Genomic DNA, 20835 nt, shown 5'->3' with positions numbered 1-20835 from the left:
AGTCTATTTTGGGGGCTAGGATACATGGATTCCAATGTATTTGATCTTTTTCTATCATTAACAAGTTGTAATTGGAACAGGTAACTCAGTTACTGAGATTTGGTAGTCAGGAATATAGAGCTAATATTCCTTTTATCTCCTATTGAGTTTTCTTTGAAAATCAAATGAATGGAGATCTGAAAATAATTTGAGAAAAAGTGCTATAAAGATATAAAAAGTCATTCACATTTATGTTCTACAATACTTAAAGCATTTTCTGTAGCTAATTTTGCTATACATTAAACATCAGCTCAACAAATGTCTGAATTTCAGTTTGGGAAAGCACAGTGCTAGATATTTTGCTGACTATAGACAGAAAAAAAGTTTTTGCTTACAAAAACATCCATGATTTAGCTTGGTAAATATATCAGTTACCCATGACCCCAATAAGGCTGCATACTAAACAATGACAAAAACCAAAGCATTATACAGCATTAAGTATTTGACTGCTCATCTGTCTAGAATCAGCTGGGGTTTAGCTAGGCAGCTCTGTCTTGGCTTAGTTCACTCATACATCTAGTGGTTGGCTGGCTGTCAACTAATCTAGGACGCCTTGGCTGAAGAACTGGTCCTGCTTCATGCATGTCTCATCCTTCTTTAGACTATACATAAGGAGATGCTCATGTCAACAGTATAGGGCAAGCTTCTGCTTACATTTTCTGTGCTAACATCCCAGGGGTGAGAGCAAGTCATGTGTTTAAGCTCAGAGTTAAAGCTTGAGAGAACACTTTATTCACAGTTCATGAATATCGCAAGATTACATGGCAAAGGATGTGGACACGAGGGTGGTTAAGATTTGGGCCAATGATACACTCTTACTTCAGGAAATAAATACAGTCACTGGCTTGGAAGGAATTATTGAGATTTGATGGCGAGAACTGTACATCACACAGATTTTCTGACTTTTAGTAGGATGATGTTACTAGATGCGACTCTGAATTGACTCCCTCATAGAGATAATGAGTTTGTCCTATGTGTAGTGGAAGGGTATAGACAAACATCTGGGTATCAGAGGGACAGACAGCCAACTATGTGTCAAAGTTAGTGCTTCTGTTTTTTGCTGAATTTATATGGATCTCATGGCTAGTTTTCTCCAGTGGATATGAGAAGTAAATATGTCATTTCTAGATGAAGATGGTTAAGAAGTAGGTGTGCATTTCCTTTTTCTATCTGTCTCCTTCTGCTGAGCAAGGGCAAAGTACTTCAAGGGCCTAGGAAATGTCAGAGCTGCAAAATGGTCAGAAGCCAGATTCCTGTATATACACATAGCAAAAGGTAACCTACCAACTGTCAATAACAGTTTTCGACTGTAGATGAGTTCAAAATAAACAATTGTGTAAAGCCACCAAAAGTTTTAGATTTTTCAGCTAACATTATCCCAATACAACACAATTTTAGCAATAACACCATCATCAATTAAAAAACCTAATAATTAAAAGTATTCTTATGACTATAGTATAGCTTGCCACTCAAATTGAGAATTAAAATCTCAATATATTTTCATTAGTAAGTACCCCATCCATTTGAATATTCCAATAATGACAAGCTTACTAACTTCTAAAACAATTGTTTCTCTTTTAAAACAAAAACTTATTTACTGGAAAAACCTGCCTTATTTGAACTGTCTGTCTCTGTACATTCACTCATTTGCTGATTTAGAATTACTAAGCACAAGCTTATTCTCTTCTATAAAGGGCATATCTTTTATTATTTAAAGATATGTATAGATTCTACCTGCAAATTATAATTGTGACTTGTCTTTACTTAGTTCAATCATGGCTTAAAGAAAATGAATTCAACTTTCTTTGGGAAACTGACAGCAGTAATTATGTATACTTCAATATGCCTAGCAAACTGTGATAACCACAGGCCACATTAACACTATACCAGGTTAATTTTCATTGTGTAGTCAAGAAATGAATACATTTAAAAAATCTAAAATACAGAATCAAAGTCACAGAATAAGTCAGGGCAAAACAAACATCTGAGATTTTAAAGGATTCCAAACTCATAGGAGGAAAGAGAGATCCCAAAGCCATTTTACAAATATGTGGATTTTGCTATGTTGGGATTTGATAACATTTTGAAGTTTTCTTTCCAACTTTTTGACATAAAGAAGAATTTGTATTAACTAAATCAACTAGAAGAATTTTTATGTAATTTCTAAGAAATTCTGTGTTTTGAAGTTCTAGAACACCAACATCTTGTATCCATTATTTTTATTTATGCTTTTTTTTCCCTCTGACTTGAATATTGGTTCAATTATGCAAAGCTTCTAAGAGGAAAGCTTCATATTGAAAACTTCTGACCCTTTTGTACATTTTTATGAACCAACTAAACCTTCAGGGGTTTTTCCCTCCTGTGAAGTGCTAGAATGTGGGAAATGATGACCTCTACTGGTTATCAGGTAATATAGCCACAGCGTCCTTGACAAATTGCCGCTGTTTCTCTATGATGCACAGGGAAAATTTACCAGAATGAATTGAAAGTAAACGCTGGAGAGAAATAACAGCCCCTTGTTGGTTTTAATGCAGTTCGAAATTCTATGTTAAATAATTTCTTTAGGTTAAGAAATGCATTTTAAGTCTTACTCCCATCTGGGTTTTATTTTTTGGAGAATAAATGCATAGTTGCTATAGATCAATAAAACACATTTCAAATTTTAAAAGCAATGCTTGAGGTTGCATATTTGCAAGAAGAATGAGTTTTAGAGCTCTGTATAATCTATAGTTAGTAATATAGTATTGTATACTTCAAAATCTGGTAAGAGGTATTTCTCATATTAAGTATTCTTACCAAAATAAAATAAACAATGGTTAAAATAAAATAAAACAAATAAAATAAATTAACAATGAATGGTTAGGGTAGAGAACTAACTCGTGCTACAAAGTAAATCAAGCTCGTGGTTTTCAACTGTCAGTCTGTAGATAAGCTCTGCTTTGTTTTTTTTTTTTTTTTTGGTACTGCGATCAAACTCGGGTCCTCGCGCTTGCACAGCAGGCTGCGAAACCACTGAGCTAAATCCCCGGCCCAGCTCTGCTTTGTCAATATTATCAATGGTCACAATGAAATTAGAAAACTAAGATAAATGATAATTTTTCATGAAGCTAAGTACATAAAGTGTAAAGACCTGTGCTGTATACTATAAAAGTTTGTAACTGTCAATTACCATTGGTTATGAAAACAGAATAAAATTTAAATTGATAGAAAAAAAATCAAAAACAGAATTCAAACAAAACTTATTTAGCAGAAGAAAAAATTAACAGTGCTCATATCCACCCTCGTCATGCTTTTGAAATTTTGCTTATTTTAAAAAATCTCAAAGTTTATAATCACCGTCCTACCAGTTTTTCACTTCCTTAATTCTACCAAAATAGAAATCTTATCCTAATATCTTAAGAATGAAACTTCTGAGCCAAGCTTCCTCAGGTCAGAGTTGGTACACTACTTGCAAAATTCCTTATTTAATAGTAAGAACATTGCCCAAATAACATGTGACTTATCATAATTCCACAATAGTTACAGGACATTTGTATTTTGTGAAAATAATTTTTATTCTTATAGTTTTTGAGAAACCTTTGTGAAATCCACATGTATATTAGTGGGATTTATCTTTCAAAATTGAGAAGATATGCTTTGCCCATCATAAATGAACTGTAATCCCCATAGATTCAAGTTCAATTCAAAAACATTCTCCAGAGCTGCTAAATTTGGCAACCCATGTTCTCCCCTCCATATGCTCTCCTTAGGGAATTCTACATATATTGTCCATAATGGTTTCTACTTAGAATGTCTGGAAAAGCAGATAAATGGTCACAGAAGGGCCATTAAAGGGAATTCGAAAACAGATCCATTAAGTTGAAGTATTCAATTGTAAGTCTTCAAGATGGAGAGACTATGCTAATTGATATTCAAGGAGTAACTATGCACCCCATGCTTTTATTGTAACCTCTAACTGCTCATGCTTGTATGCTTACCGACCTGGTGTGGTATTCTCTTGGAGAGAGAGATATTAGCAAATGTGGTATACATAAAAAATGCAGTAGATAATAAGGAATTGTCCCTAAATGTGGACTTCATTTCCATTCCGTTCTGTTGTTCAGAGCCTTCACTGTTTCAGAGCCATCTTTTTTTCATTAATTACACCAGCTCTGCTTTTGTTATGTCTTGTTAGGAGAAAAGAAACGTCTTATGATTTCTCTTCTAGGCGGTGGAATGAAGTAACTGTAGCATTTTGCAAACATTTAGTATCTTAAAGTCTCTGGTCAGTGTTTGAGCAGATTTAAACATTCTTTCCTGTATTGTTATACTAGCATTCCCTGAAGTTCTGTTTGTGCTTCTTTCCTCTTTGTGCCTCTTTTGTGGCCTTACACTTTTCTCTCCACCTGGCTCTCATTTGCAAGCCTAGTAGTTCTCAAGAGCAACGAAAGTTGTTTGAAGGCTTCCCAGCTTGGCCCTGTCTCAGCAATACACTATTGTTGAAGTTTGTTCCCTCTTTCTTTTATTCTGAGTTTGATTTCCTTCTGTTGAAGGGATTTTCAGGAAGCAGTCCCTCCTAGGCAATGCACACAGCAGGCTGTCTGCTGGACAACATCTCTGAGGTCCTTGACCTGTAGCACTCAGCAAAGGAGGAACTTACAGTTTTGCCTACTGCAGTACAACTTTCACGGGACAGTAATCTTAGGAAAAGGATAGTCATAATGATTCCTTGCATCTGGACAGAGTTCTGTGCTTTGTCTCATTTAACTCTGGAAAGATGCTGCAAAACAAATAGGATTGTCCTTATTCTTCCCATTTTATAGGTGAGAAAAATTTGGCCCTAAGGAAATTGGTGACTGACCCAGCAAACTTTGTACTAGCAAATGCCAGAACAGGAAAGCTGATTTTCTGCTTTACTTTTTTCTCCCAGTCTTTTTCCTAGAACTCTTTCTTCGCCTGTACAATTAGGAAAATACTGACCTTGGATTGATTCTTTTATACAATGAAATGAGCAAATCCAAACACAGCAGGTGCACAGTGTGGAGAAGTGACTGAAATAAATCATGTCTCACAATTTATTACATGCTAATTAACTATAGTTTGGGGAAATTATTTAAGCTTTTCGTGCCTCAGTTTTTATATCTGTAAAGTGGCTTTTGAAGGTTATCATACAGATTATTAAGGGCACTAAATCAGTGTAACAGATGTTTAATTAGAATTTTTGACTAAGGCATAAGGATATGACATATCAGATAAAGCAGACCCTCAAAATACAGATTTACCAAGAAAGTACTCCAGTCCCTTGTCCTATGTTCCCCTTAGCCAGGGGTCCTTTACTGAGAGTGTGGCTATAACACCCCAAGTCATCTTCAGGAGGCTTTCTCAGGTGAGAGCAGCTCTCTCCCTTCCTCCTTGGGAAAGGTTATGGCAGGGCTACCGCCCTGTGCAGGTCAGAGGAGACAGGCTTCCCCGGGACCACCCAGAGTGTGACAGGCATTCCTGGGCCTGGGTGGTTGTCGCTTGCTTCATGCTTGAGACAGTAAAAACAGTGGACAGAGGACAATAGAGGAGAGAGCTGCTGTGGAAAGTAATGTCACCATCCTGCCTAATGACAGGTTAAGAGTGCCTGGACCCAGGCCCAGATGTAGAAACTGAAATTATGATGTCAATCTCCTTTTTGTTTTGTTTTTTGTTTAAGGCTTCCTGCTCAAATACATTTGTCTTCCGGAGAAAGGAAATGGAAGGCACAAGCAACTATCCTAACCCAGGGAGCTGGAGGTAGAGCTCAGTGGTAAAGTGCTTGCCTTGCACTCAAGAGGCCCTGACTTCAATCCCCAGCACCACAAAAGAAAAGTGAAAACAAATAAAAACAGACAAACAAACAAACAAACAAGAAACTCCCACAAAATCAGCAGAGGCCAGCTGAAGCTGAGGCCCTTCACCTGAAAAAGGAAGGTTCTGAGAATCTCCAACAATCAGACGATTGGCATAAGAGAGCATGTCATGCCAGGGATTTAGCTCAGTGGTTCTGACGCCTGCCTTGCAAGAGCAAGGTCCCGAGTTCGATCCCCGGTACCAAAAAAAAGAGAGCACGTCAATGTCAGACAAGCACCTGACCCCTGCATACCTTCCTAGAGAACAGGCCACTACCTTACAAAGGACCAGGTGGAGAGCACTTTCCCCTGCACTTTACCTTCCCTTCCATCAGCCTCTTCCCACTGCTCAAAGCTACTGCAGGCCGCCTACCAAAGGCAGGCTGTGGCCAATGGGAGTGGGGAGACAGGAGTGTTTTCACTTTACATCAGCGCCAACTTTTGATTGCATCACAATCACGGATGTTTTGAATTATAAATTAGATTGCATATGCAATTTAAAGCAACTGTAGTACTAGTACCTAATTGTTTTGAGTGAAGTCATGGGTTGGCCCAAGATTTCATTCAAAAAGGGGAAGGGATAACCCCACTGAGCAGAACTAAAGGTAAACAGAGTAACAAAAATAAGGCAATTCTGTAATAATTTTGTATAATGCATGTTATCTTATAACATGCATATTAGTCTGTGGTCAACTCTAACGCCTCAAGTTATTTTCATAGGAAATAACCTCTTAAATCAGCTCTTCCTCATCCTGTACTGGTATAGAATGGGGTATAATTATGAAATAACTTTATCTTTGTCGTTCTATGACCTCTTGTGGGCTGTTTCTTTTGCTATAGGCTTCTGCTTGGGATCAGTAGGGTAAAGAACCTTGAATATAGTTTGTTCTCAAAATTGTTAGTCTTCTTTCTTTGCCCTGAAAGTATATTTTCTTTTCTGAGAGATAAAAAAATGTAAATGCAAAAGAATATCAAGAAAAATAAAGATCTTTAAAAATCTCTCACCCAATAGGGAATAATTAGTCATCCCGTTTGTTTCTTGATTATTTCCAGTAATAACTCACTACCTTATTCAACTGATCATTGGAAGCCTTCTTTTACTGAACTAAAACAAAATCCATATTCACAGAATTTCTATCCATTTGCTCATGTTTTATCTCCTAGAGGAACACAGCTCATATTTAGCTGGAGTTCTATGGTTTTAAGTTTTTCCCCCTTCCACATAATAGAAGACAGTTATGTCTTCCTTTGGTTGAACACCAGACCCAGATGTAACCTAAGAGCAGAGCTCATTTAGCTGTCATATAACACGCATGTTAGGTTTGTGGTCAACTCAAGCCCTGTAAGTAATTTTCAGAGGAAATATCCCCACAAATCCATTCTGCCCGTCCTATACTTGTAGAGTTGATTATTTCAAAAAACGGAAGAGAGAGATTTAACATCTTTAGACTACATTCTGTTCATTCTGCCCCAGTGTTTCAGGCTTTTGAAAGTATTTAGAGCCTCTCTTCTAATTGAGAAAGACTAATTGTTATTTAATTTTTTTATTCTTCATTTTTTGAGAAGCATAAAGAGGCTTATTATACAGAATTTAAAGTACCCAATCCAAGAAAATAGACCTCTCAAAAGAGAGGAACATTATACTCTGGAGCTGGGGATATTTATGTATATTGGGGGAGTGCAAATCTGTGGAATTTGTGAGTTAGTAGAAAGTTTATGCTTGGTTTACAGGAGAAAAGTGATGCCCCCCCCCACCAGAATAAAGGGAAAAAGGCAGGGCCCAGTTTATCATCATCATTATTGTTGTTATTGTTAAAGATGGTTGATCCAAGATACTTTTCCTAAAAATTTTCGTTTAAATCTTTGATTCTGTTTCTATGTTTTAAGGTCAGATTTTTGTTCTTCACATTATTAACTAAGTGAATACAATATCTTTTAGGGATTTTAGGTGTGATGATCCTGGAAGAAAAAAGCAAACAAGCCTTAGAAGCATAAACAAATTTAGGGAGGAAAAATATAAAGTACAGATGTGGACAATCTTGGGAAACTTTATGTTCTGAAATTGTTTAAATTGTTCTTAAAAGTGCAACTTTAAAATTACAATTTTCCTTGTCTCCTTCCTATCTTTACAGAAACATTGATTTTAAAAAATTATTATTTTCTATCCCAGTTTTGACCTTTGATAGTTTCTAAGAATTATTGAAATTCTTCACTTCAGCTACTGATTAAAACATTAAATGGAAAATTATTCTTCAGTGAACATTGGGGAGAGGTAGATCTTTGAGCACACTGAGAGGCATTTGCCATGGGATGTATCCCAAAGTGGAATTACTGGGAAATGAGTTATAAATATGCATTTGGATTAGATATTGTAAATTGCACATTTTTAAGGTAAGCTAAGCACTCAGTGTAGTTATAGTCAATTTGTCTTATGTGAGGGAGTTGCTGTTCTGGAAATCATTGTTTGCACTAACTGTATGTAAGCCGGTGGGTCACAGAATGCGTGTGGCAATGGCACAGAGTATCAAAGCTAGGGCAGCAGAGTTGAAGTCGAAATTACCGAGATGGCAGCCACGGGGTCATCGTCAGACTGGCTTCAGGTGTGATTTTGCTTTGGTCTCACCTTATTTCTGCCCACATTTTAAGCCTTGTTTTCCTGTTTTATGGTGCTTCTGTGAGCTAGACAGTATTCCTTTAATAAATTCCGTACCTGCTTACAGTTTAAATTATTTCCTGTTGCTTACAGGGAATAATAGTGCAACGGTTTTCTCACTGCTACTTAATCTCTCATTTCTATTTCTTCCTCCAGTAGTTTCAGAGCAAGTCTCACACTTCTGCTCATGCCTGTAGCTGTAGATGCTTAGGCACTGCCAAGAGCTGGTGACTGCTCACCCAAAGGAGATGCACTCAGCCCGTGTTGCTCTGAATGTCTACACTTGCTTCTTCAGCTAGGAAATTCAGCAGCTCTAAAGGATGGGGTTTCACAGCTTTTCTGGGCTGAACATTCTTTTTCCTCCTTCTTCTGCTCCACTTCAGTAAGATTTTATTTCTGTGTTCATTTCTCACAGGAGTGAAAAACCAGCAATGTAGAACTAATATCAATGGTAGTGCTAAAAATAGCACACGTAGCAGTAATCAATACTTGCAGAAAAGAGAACTGCATGTGCACGTAAAATACACTGTAGATCCTTTGGTGTTATTATTAGCACCTAAAGCTGTCCAGGTGTAGGGGTAGCACACAAAAACAAAGCAGTAGGAGTGCATTGCATGTTTGCTGTCCTGCTGGGCTTGAGCACCATTCCAGCTTCTTCAGTTTGCTTTGCATATTTACAATCTAAGCCATTGGCTATAGATTTTATAATTTGCTTCTGCAAGGGTGAAAAGATTTCTTTTGCTCACTAGTTTTTGTGGAAAGAGATCACCTTGGAAATGTCACTTTTGGTATACAGGTGAAACTTACTAGGAATATTTTGCACCAATATAAAAAAGTGTTTGAACTGGGACTCTAATTCATTTCCAATAACCTATCCTCCAAAAGATTGAATGTCAGCATTACAACACCAAACACAAAAGAGAAGTACTAAGACTAAAGTTCCTGGTCCTTATGTCCTAGAAAGAAAGAGTCTGGGGAAAATCATCTAATTAGTAGCTCTGAAGGTAAGCATCTGGCATTTGCAGATTTTACAAATTCTCATGTTATTTCATTGTGCAGCTGTAGTTAACAGTTAATTGCCTAGTGTAAAGTTTGTATCAGTATAGTAGACATGGTTTTGTCTTTCTGATGTTCCTTCTTTTCTCTCCTGTGTCAGCCATTTAGGTTTCCTTTTGGGGAGTATCCCTCTGTTCAGCCTATAATTCAGCATGGGTTGATTCTGATCCCAGGCTGCAGGCTTTCCCTGGTTTAGCCAATCGTTGCATTCGTTATCCTAGCCAATGCTGGTTGGCTCAGGGTTAGGTACCTGACTCAAGAGAGATTACTGTAACTCTTTTATTAGAGCTGTGGAGAAAGAAAAGCACAAGATCACACAGTAGGTCACATGACAGTCTAGGGGCCCACTGGGGGAGTGGGGATGACAGACTCACAGAATACAGAGGAAGCCCAATAAAATCAATTCAGAGGGAAGCAGAAATAAGAGTTGGTGAAAGTGGTAGTTTGTGTGTGTGTGTGTGTGTGTGTGTGTGTGTGTATACAGAGAAAGATGGAGAGAATGGGAGGGAGAGAGAGAGGCTGAGCTGTAGAGGAGAGTGAGTGCTAATCATATTTGATTATTTGTGCCCTTGAATCCAATTGTGTCTGAATTAGGTTCACCTAAGAGTTTTCGGAGACATTGATGTGTCTTCGACTATTTGATCTGCGATAAGGAAGTACCATGCACTGAGTAGTTTAATCAATGGAAGTTCTCATATTATTAAGGCTAGGAAGCCCAAGATCAACCTGGCAACTTAGGTAGGTTTCATTCTGGGGTCTCTTGCCTGCTGTCTCACTGTGTGCCCTCATGACTTCCTCTTTGTGAATGCTGAGATGCCATGGGCCCAGCCTGAAGATGGTCCTTTGCCTCCTCCCTACTCCCTTTCTCCTCCATAGAGAGTCTGTTTGACTAATATTGTAGACCCTGGATGGCACAGCCCCAGGAGAGAGTTACATTGTGTATCCTTCCTATACATGCCCCACCATGAAAAATCACACTATATTCCGCCTAGGCCACCTAGGGCATGTAGCACTATTTGCCCAGGCTTCTCTTCCTGTTTGCCTTCCACTATAAATAAAGAGTGCATGGTGCTCCAGGTGGCCATTAGCTCTTGACAAGCAATGGTTCCACCTGGTCCCAAACTTCAAGAATAGTCATGGTTTCATTTCTTCTTCATTTCCCACCACTCTCCTCAGCTTTGGACTCTACACTGTGTGGGTCACGGCATCTGAGACAGAGATAGCTGGATGATGTCACTTTATATAAGGACATGAGCCCTATTGTATGTGGGCCACACTCATGACCTCATTTTGCCTAAGTACTTTTTAAAAATTAATTGTATTGGTACATTTAAGGTATACAATATAATGGCATTCATCATTGGAAATTTGCACCTTTACATAATCCATCTTGCTTCTTTCTTTTTCCCCCATTCCCTTGCCCTCCTTTCAACCCCTCCAACCCTCCCTATCTACAAAGACTTTGTTTCCATTTTTTCTTTTTCTCATATGAATTCCATTCCCTTCTTTCTTTTTCCCTATCTCTCCCACTTCCTCTTCCCCTTTGCACCTTTTCTTCCTATTTCACATTATCTATTATACCTTTTAGTCCTTATTTACACTTGCAGTTTCTCACACTACAGAAACTATTCAGTATTTACACGTGTGTCCTATTTATTTCACTTAAGAGTATCGCATCAATGTGCATCCATTTAGCTATAAATGTCTCTAGTTTCTTGTTCTTTATGGCTGAGCAATACTCCATTTTATAAAAGAACCCACCCTGACCAAGTGGGATTCATCCTAGGGATGCAGGGATGGTTCAACATACAACATACACAAATAATAAATGTAATACACTATATTAATAGAACGAAGGACAAAACCCTTATGATCATCTCAATAGATGCAGAAAAAGCATTTGACAAAATCCAACATGCATTTATGATAAAAACCCTTCAAAACATTGGAATAGATGGACTCTACCTCAATCCGATAAAAGTCGCCTATGAAAAATCAACAGCCAATATGACACTAAATGGTCAAAAACTGAAATCCTTCACACTAAAATCAGGAACAAGACAAGGATGTCCACTATCACCACTCCTGTTCAACATAGTCTTGGAAACATTAGTCACAACAATTAGACAAGAGAAAGAATAAAAGGAATAAATACAGGAAAAGAAGAAGTCAAATTGTGATTATTTGCAGATGACATGATACTCTATATAGAACTCCACCAAAAGTTTTCTAGACTTAATAACCAAATTCAGTCAAGTAGCTGGTTACAAGGTCAACACACAAAAATGAATAGCTTTTCTGTATACAAAAAACAGACTCACTGAGAGAGAAATGAGGGAATCAATTCCTTTCCCAATGGCATCCAAAATATTGAAATACCTAAGAATCAACCTAACAAAAGAAATCAAAGACTTCTACTCTGAAAACTTTTTTTTTTAAACTCTAGATGGAACTGCGGTTACCCAGGGTTATAGGGCCTCCATACACAAATCTAGAGAATATACAATTCAGTACATGGCATGATATAATACTTTTCTTCCCCTCTTTTTTCCTTGAAAGCATTAGGTTGCATTTTCAACATCTTAATATAACAGCATTCCAAATGCTATAACCACTGCTGTTTACTCCAGCACTCAACTCATTCTTTTCTGTCCTTATTTGTCTGTCTGCCCTTGTAAGGGGGACCAGTGTAGTGGGACAACAAGGCCTTTAGGATGGAAACAATCTTCTGCTGGTGTGGTTCAAAGCAAGGCCTCTGAAGGCTGGCTGTTTGGTGTTGAATTCCAGCTCTGCCATTTATCTAATCTCCTTCTATCTGAACTCACCTGTAAAGTGGTATGTACAAAAGCTCTAATATGTGGAATTTTTTTTCCTTTGGTACTGGGGATTGAACTCAGGACCTTGCACTTGTCATGTAGGTGTGGCACCACTGAGCTGCATCCCCAGCCCTAATATGTTGAATTATTATGAACATTTCATTAATATTTTTCAAATACCTAGGTCAGTTTCTGGCATTGTGCTGTAATAATGTTTGTTAAATTTATACATAGACCTGACTTCCAGGAAGATGGTGGAGTGGTGAATAACAGAGAAAGAGCCAAGATTTGGTGTCCAGATGTTGGAATACAGAAATGTGAGAAAGAGAAGAAGGAGGGAAGTAATTCCCTGGACCCAGGAAGGATCTGAAGTGAGAATTGAAACCCATGGGGAGAGTGAAGAGAGAGACATCAATGAAAGAAAGAGGTGGCAAGCAGTGCTTTCTTCCTGAGCCCTGACTTACTGTGTGGAAGGGGTGGCTCAAACCTGCAGATGCATAGTGACTACTGCCAACACCAGTGGCTTCCATGGAGAAATGCACCAGTGGAATAGAGCAGTGGATACAGTGGACCGCAGTGGCTGGTGAGTTATTCAGGTTCAGATCTCCTCCCCACCCCCCACCCCCGCCAATGCCAGGAGTGGGTGATTGGCCAGTAGCCATCTTGGAGAGGGGTCAACTGAGCTCAGAAGTTAGAGCAGTTGCAGGCTGGCTCCATCTAGCAGCTGCCAGTGTCAGGGAGAGGCTGCTGAGTTAAGTCAACAGGAGGTCAAGGAGCAGAGTTCTAGCCAGCAGGAGGCACATGGAGTGTCTGGAACAAATTGGGACCTAGCCTCACAGCCAGAAACCAGCCTGAATTTCAGTGGAACTAAAGGTGCAGGCTGACTGAGATTATCCACTACCCTGAAGTAAATCTATGGCTGGCTTGCTGGGATTAATCAACATGGATCTGGGGACACTGTCTGCTCAATTTGTCTACCAGTGACAGCACAGACACTCTTTGAGGTAAACACTTGTTTTTCTTACTTTCTTCTTTTTTCTTTTCTTGTTTTTGTTTTTAGTTTGTTTTGTTTTCTCTTGATCATTCTTGTTTTTATATGAGTGTGAACATTGTTTCTAATTTTATTTTTGTTGTTATTCTGGTGCACTTGTGTTTTTATTTCTTTCTTCTCTCTTTCCCTCCTGTGTCCTTCACTAGTTTCCCAAAGTTCTTCTAATCGCGTATCCTCTAGCCTTGCTTCTAATCTCTTCCTCTTCTTCAGTTTCTCTATTTTTCCTCTCTCCCATTTAAAATTTTCTCCCTTGAGTGTAAAATTGCCATACTGAGTGCTTATTTACTGTATACAATTTTCTGGTTTGGTATAGATTTTATTATATAACCACAAATCTATTTCATACACTTAAAGGTGGCAAATTAATAGTTACCACAGATTGTCACTTTCTAGGCTGTGTTTGATGCTATTGTTATTGCTGATTGTACTACCTTAGCCAAGGTGACATAATTGTTTTAATCTGTTGCTCTTCCTGGTATGCCAAGACCTACTTTGTTTAAGGGTCATAAACAATAACAGTGCCAAAGAACCAGGGTCTGAGCCAAGTAAGCAGTAACTTCTCCTCCCCAGTAAATTGAAGAGGTAGGGTCTTGCAACACATTTACAACCCCAAAGCCAGCTATACCTGGAAGACATCTCTGAGAAGGAATTATTTCCTAAGGGTTCTAAATACTAGCAATAAAGCTACTTACCATAAGTAATTTATAAGCATCAACCCAGGAGTTCAACTAAAAAAAAAAGAACAAAAATGAGAAGACATGGAAGCAAGATGCAACCCCAGACTTCCAGCTCACCAAAGGCAAACCCAGGGGCAATGAGATGGAACCATTCAAAAGCCACCCACTTGGACTCTCTGAAGTAATAACAGCAGAAGTAACAAAGCAGATAAATGAGACTCTAAAAAAAATTAAATCAGAAATAATTTCTCAGATAACTACAGAGAAAGTGACCATAACAAAAGACATGCTTAGTGACTCTACAGTAGATATAGATAAAAAAAAAAAGAGGAGTTTAGAAAAACAATGGAAACCATGAATGCCCAACATAGGAAAGAAATTCAATCTATGAAACGGATTCAAACAGATATCCAGGAGATTAAAAATTCCATTGAAACTATACATGCTAGAATAAGCCAATGTGAAGATAGAATATCAGATATAGAAGATAGTAGTGAGGTTAGTGACCATGAAAAGAAAGATTTCTTAAAAATAGCAAGGGACTAAGAAAAGCCAATCCAACAACTGCTAGATGGTGCAAAGAAGAATAACATTAGATTGATCAGAGTCAGTGAAAAAGCAGGAGATAGTGGAAATGACATAAAAAACCTATTCACAGAAGTAATGATAGAAAACTTCCCAAGCATGGAAAAAGAATTTGATATACAGATAATTGAGGCATATAGAACTCCAATTAGCCATGATAAAAAAATCTACAGCAAGGCATATATTAATCAAGATTCCAGAAATTCAACACAAGAAGAGAATATTAAAAGCTGTTAGAAAAAAGAAACAAATCATCTATAAAGAAAATCCCTTCAGAATCACAGCAGACTTTTCAACATAAACCCTCAGGTCAAGGAGAGCTTGGAGTGAAGTATTTCAAGTTCTAAAAGAAAACAACCTCCAACCCAGACTAGTGTACCCCATAAAACTATATTTCAAAATTGATGGAGAAATGATAGTTCCATGACAAAGAACACCTGAGGAAATTCATGACCTTCAAACCAGCACTCCAAAATGTTCTGAAGTACATTCTAGAAAGAGATAATAAAGATATAACTCCATGAACAAACCAGGCAAGGCAAGGGAAACAGTTAAACAGAGGGGAAAAGAAGCAAACCAACAACAGGAAGATAACATGACAAAGATAAATCAGTACATATGAATTATAATATCAATGTTAATAGTCTTAATTCACCAATCAAAAGAAACAGATTGGCAGAATAGATCAAGAAGCAATGTGCTGAATATAAGAAACATTGAATTAAAAAATAAATGTATAGACTGAAAAGTCAAATGATAGAAAACAATATTCCATGTGATATGAACCTGGAAAAAAGCAGAAGTAGCTATTCTAATTGCAAACAAAGTGGATTACAGACCAAGACTGATTAAGAGAGACAAAGAAGGTCACTACATCCTTGTAAAGGGAACAATACAAGAGGAAGAGATGACAATCATAAATATATATGCACCAAATACCAGTGCACCTATCTATATAAAACAAATATTAATGGATATGAAAATTCAATAAGCACTAATATAATTATAATGGAATTATGATTGAATTATAATTCACTATCCCACTGTCAAAAATAGACAGATCAACTAGACAAAAAATAGAAAATGAAATATCAGAACTGAACCAAACTTGTGAATGGATGAACTCCGTAGATATCTACAGAATGTTCCACTGCACAACATCAGAACACATATTCTTCTCAGCTGCAACTGAGATGTTCTCCAGAATAGACTGCACACTAGCTTATAGAACATGCTTAAGTAAATGGAACAGAATTTAAATTATCCCATGCATATTATCAAACCATAGTGAAATGAAATTGAAAATAAATAGCAAAAGAAACCACAAAACTTCATAAACACATGGACATTAAATAACATGTTCTTGAACAACCAATGTGTCACAGCTAAAATTAAAGAAGAAATTAGACAGTTGCTATAATTAAATGATAATCCCAATACAACATACTATAACTTATGAGATGCAATTACAGCAGTCCTATGAGGAAAGTTTAGAGCAATGAATTCCCGTATCAGAAAAACAGAGGAAGCTCAGATAAACAACCTGATGTTTTAGTTTTTTATTTTTTATTTTTATTTTTATTTTTATTTTTTCCCCATTAAGTTTATTGGTACATTTTAGGTATAAAATACATTTACATACATCATTGGGATCTTGTAGCATTACATGAGTATCTTGGTTCTTATTTTTTTTCCCCTTCCCCTGCCCTCCCTTCAGCCCCTCCACCCTTCCCTATTTGCAAAGATATTGTTTCCATTATTTTTCTTTTCTCATATTTTTTCTTTTTCCTTCTTTCCTTTCTCCTATCCCTCCCACTTCCCCTGCTCCTCTAGATCTTTACTTCTTATTATACAATATCAATTATACATTTTTAAAAATTAAAATATCAAGAACTAGGAGACATTACCACAGATTTTACAGAATTTAAAAGAATATAGAAGGCATATTACAAAAAATCTGTTTTGAAATAAATTTGACAACTTCTAAGAAGTACCTTGGAAGACAAATTAATGAAACTAACTCTGGAGAAAATATAAAATTTGAATAGCACCTATTAAAGAAAGTATATTCCTAGCTTGAAAACCTACCTATATGACAACAGGCTCATATACATTTTAAATGATAAATTATATCAAACATTTAAAGCAGAGAAAAAAAGGAACACTTCTCCCCTCATTTTAGGATCTCAATATTGTGCTAATCCTAAAAGTGGAAAAAGATAATAGAAGAAAAAGGTATGAACATAGATAGAAATTTGTTTAACAAAATAAACTATTAGAAGTCAGATCTGGCAGGATGTAGAAAGCGGTTTTGTTATAGGGATGGCAGTGTTGGTTCAGCATTGGGAGGAAGATCCACCCCCAAAAGTCATCATTTTAATAGAGGAAAGGAAAAAGCCACATGATCCTGTCACTAGTGCGAGAAAAAGTATTGGGCTAAATTCTACAGCTGCTCATGGTAAAAGCTATCAGGAGACTAGAAGTAGAACAGAACCTTCTCAGCAGATTAAAGACATGTACTCCATACTTCCAGTGAGAATGCCTTATATGAATGGAGAAGATACAATGCTTTCTCCTTAAGGTGGGGAACAAGGGCAGATATGCTTACTCTTCATCTGTCCATTAAACTTTGAAACCTAGGCCCCACCAAAATAGTCTGGCAATAAAATGATGCAATTAGGATAGAATTGGCAAGGGAGAAGCAAAATCTTTATATGTAGATGAAATGAACATGTACAGAGAAAATACTAAGAAATCTCTAGGAGCCCCTAGAACTTGTACTTGAATTTAGCAGGATTAGAAAACACAAAGTATATATAAAAATTCCAGTCAATGTATACTTGCTATAAATGAAGAATTGGATATTGAAATTTAAAAGTTATGTAAGAGTACAAAGGACCTAGAAAAGTAAAAAGAAAACAAACAAAACACCCAAAAAACAGTGTTGGAAGATATTTAGTACCTAATTTTAAGACTTCTAAAGCTACAGTAATCAAGGCAGTCTTGGTTTAAGGAAAGACATATAGATTGTTTGAATCAAACAGAGAATCTAGAAATAGAACTACACATATATGGTCCACTGAGTTATGAAAGATTATTTAACATTAACATTTTATAGAATATAAACTCAATTCAAGAGCCAAGGAAAAGATAGTGTTTTCAGCAAACAGCACTAGAACACCCGGTATCCATATATAAAATATTAACCTCAACCCTTTATTTCCATACATAAAAATAACTTGAAAGGATCTATGAACCTAAATAAGAAAGCCTAAAAGTATAAAACTTTAAGAAGAGATTATAAGGGAAAATGTTTATGAATTTAGAGTAGGCAAGAACTACCTAGGATACAAAAAACATGATGTGTAAAAGAAAAAATTTGAAGAGATTCCATTAAAAAATTTAGAATTTTAAATGACATCATTAAGATGAAAAGCTGTCCTTAAACAGACCATATTTTCATTGCATACAACCTATGACCAGAATATATAAAGAACTCTTACAGCTCATTAATAGGCAACCCAATTAAAAAGCAGACATAAGAAGATGATAAATAGCCAGTACAGCACAAGGAAAGGTGTGCAACTCTAGAATCAGAAAAATACTAATCAGTACAATAACAAGACTGAATTATACACTCATTTGGGAGATGAAGTTAAAAGTTTTAAAAGCCTTATCATGACTTTTTCTTTCTGTTGGGTTCTCCCCTTTTGCGTTTAATTTGTCATGCCCAGTGAATTCATTCTGCTGGGCTTCCTGGGTTGTGATCCTCATTGCCTTTTCCTAGGGTATTGTCTAAAATTTTTTGGAGTGCAGGTTTGGTATTCATGAAGTTCCTGAGGTGCTCTGTATCATGAAAGTATCTTATTTCTCCATCAATTTTGAAAGATAGTTTTGCAGGGTACATCAATCTGGGTTGGAGGCTGTTTTCCTTTAGGGCTTGAAATACATCACTCCAAGCTCTTCTTGCCTTGAGGGTTTGCATTGAGAAGTCTGCTGTGATTCTGATGGGCTTTCCTTTGTAGGTGATTTGTTTCCTTTCTCTCACTGCTTGTAGAATTTTGTTCTTCTGTTGAATTTCTGGAATCCTATTATATGCCTATGTGTAGATTTTTTTTGATTAAGGCTAGCTGGAGTCCTATATGCTTCACTTATCTGTATGTCAAGTTCTTTTCCCCTGCTTGGGAAGTTTTCTGCCATCACTTCTGTGAACAGATTTTTTATGTCATATGCACTCTCCCCTCTTTCTTCATTGACTCCAATCAGTCTTATGTTATTCTTCTTTGCATCATCTAGCAGCTCCTAGATTGATTTCTCGTGTTCCCTTACAATTTTAAAGCAATTTTTCTTTTCCTGGTTACTAATTGCAATCTTATCTTCTATATGTGAAATTCTATCCTCACATTGGTTCGTTCTGCTGCACAGACTTTTGATGGAGTTTTTAATCTTCTGGAAATCTGTTTTATGGATTCCATTTGTTTCCTATGTTGAGATTCCATCATGTTCCTCAGATCATCTATTTTTTATATCTGTGTCCTCTCTAGATTTATTAATCATGTCTTGCACCAAGAGCACAATCTTTGCTGTTATCTGAGAAATTATTTCTGATTTCATTTTCCCCAGATCCTCTTTTGTTGCCAGTTCAGAGAGTCCAGGTGGCTGAGTATCAGATTGCTCCATCTCATTTCCCTTTGGGGTTGCTGTAGGTGATCTGGAAGTCTGTTTTTGAGGCTTGTTTATGTGTCTTCTTATTTCCACAGAGGGGATGGGGTGTGCTTCTGGTGCCCACATGGCTCACCTTCTCTGCCCTAGAAGCATGGAAAGGCGTCGGGAGAGCCTCCTTCCAGGTGCTGGGACTGGCTCACCTTCTCTGCCCTAGGAGCATGGAATGGCAGTGGGGGAGCCTCCTTCCGGGTTCTGGGACCCAGGCATCATCATTTTTAAAGGTTTTCTTTCCCTCAGGTGACTTCAATGTGCAGCCAAGTCTAAATATCTCTGACAAAACACTTTGCTATCCAAAGTGTGATCCATGAACACTAGTCAAACAACCTGATGTTGAACCTCAAGCTTCTAGAAAATGAAGAGCAAGTCAAGCCCAAAGCTCACACAAGGGAGGAAATTATAAAGATCAGAGGAGAAATTAATGCATCTGAGACTAAGAAAACAATACAAAGAATCAGTGAATCAGAGAGTTGGTTCTTTGAAAGTTTAAAAAAATTGACAAACCCTTAGCCAACCTTATCCAAAAAAAGGAAAGAAAAGACTTGAATCTGTGCATTTAGGAATGAAAATGGTGAAATCACAACAGATCTTGTAGAAATCGAGAAGATCATCAATACAACTACTTTGAGAACCTGTACTCTAATAAGATGGAAAACACAGAAGAAATGGACAGACTCCTAGATACATATGAATTACCAAAGATGAATCAAGAAGATATAAAAATTCTAAACGAACCTATATCAATCAATGAATTTGAAGATGTAATTAAAAACCTACCAGCAAAGAAAAGCCTAGGCCTTGATGGATTCAATATTGAATTCTACAAGAAATTTAGAGAAGACTTAATGCCACTAATTCTCAAACTCTTTAATGAAATTGAAAGGGAAGCAATACTCCCAAATTCACTCCTGGAAGCAGGCATTAACCTAATACCCAAACCAGAGAAGGATCCAACCAAAAAAGAGAACTATGGGCCAATCTCTCTAATGAACACAGATGCAAAAATACTCAGGAACATACTGGCAAACAGAATGAAACAAATCATCAAGAAAATTATACATCTTGATCAGGGATGCAGAGATGGTTCAACATATGCAAATCAATAAATGTAATACACCATATTAACATAGCTAAGGACAAAAACCATATGATCACCTCAATAGATGCAGAAAAAGCATTTGACAAAGTCCAACACCCATTCATGATAAAAACCCTACAGAAAATTGGAATAGATGGTTTTTATCTCAATCTGATAGAAGCCATCTATGGCAAACCAACAGCCAGCCATGATATAAATGGTCAAAAACTCAAAGCTTTCATTTTAAATCAGGAACAAGACAAGGAGGTCCAGTGTCGCCACTCTTATCCAATATATTTCTGGAAA

The 20835-nt window shown here is 37.0% G+C and overlaps 2 protein-coding genes across 3 annotated transcripts in view; both read right to left on the bottom strand.

The window, feature by feature from the left end:
• Positions 1-20835, bottom strand: part of Mettl25 (methyltransferase like 25) — a 244640-nt gene that overhangs the window by 54148 nt on the left and 169657 nt on the right. For both annotated transcript variants that reach the window (XM_087192796.1, XM_087192799.1), the window contains one exon: positions 14160-14195. The gene's annotated coding sequence lies outside the window, so the exon portion shown is untranslated. The remainder of the gene's footprint in view (positions 1-14159; positions 14196-20835) is intronic.
• Tmtc2 (transmembrane O-mannosyltransferase targeting cadherins 2) overlaps positions 1-20835 on the bottom strand; it is a 531775-nt gene that overhangs the window by 510216 nt on the left and 724 nt on the right. The window lies entirely within an intron of this gene.

The sequence above is a fragment of the Heterocephalus glaber genome, unplaced genomic scaffold, assembly GCF_053883595.1.
Source record: "Heterocephalus glaber isolate CG9 unplaced genomic scaffold, H.glaber_assembly_v1.0 deba00001572, whole genome shotgun sequence".
Taxonomy (NCBI): domain Eukaryota; kingdom Metazoa; phylum Chordata; class Mammalia; order Rodentia; family Bathyergidae; genus Heterocephalus; species Heterocephalus glaber.
This window is presented reverse-complemented; position numbering and strand designations above follow the sequence as displayed.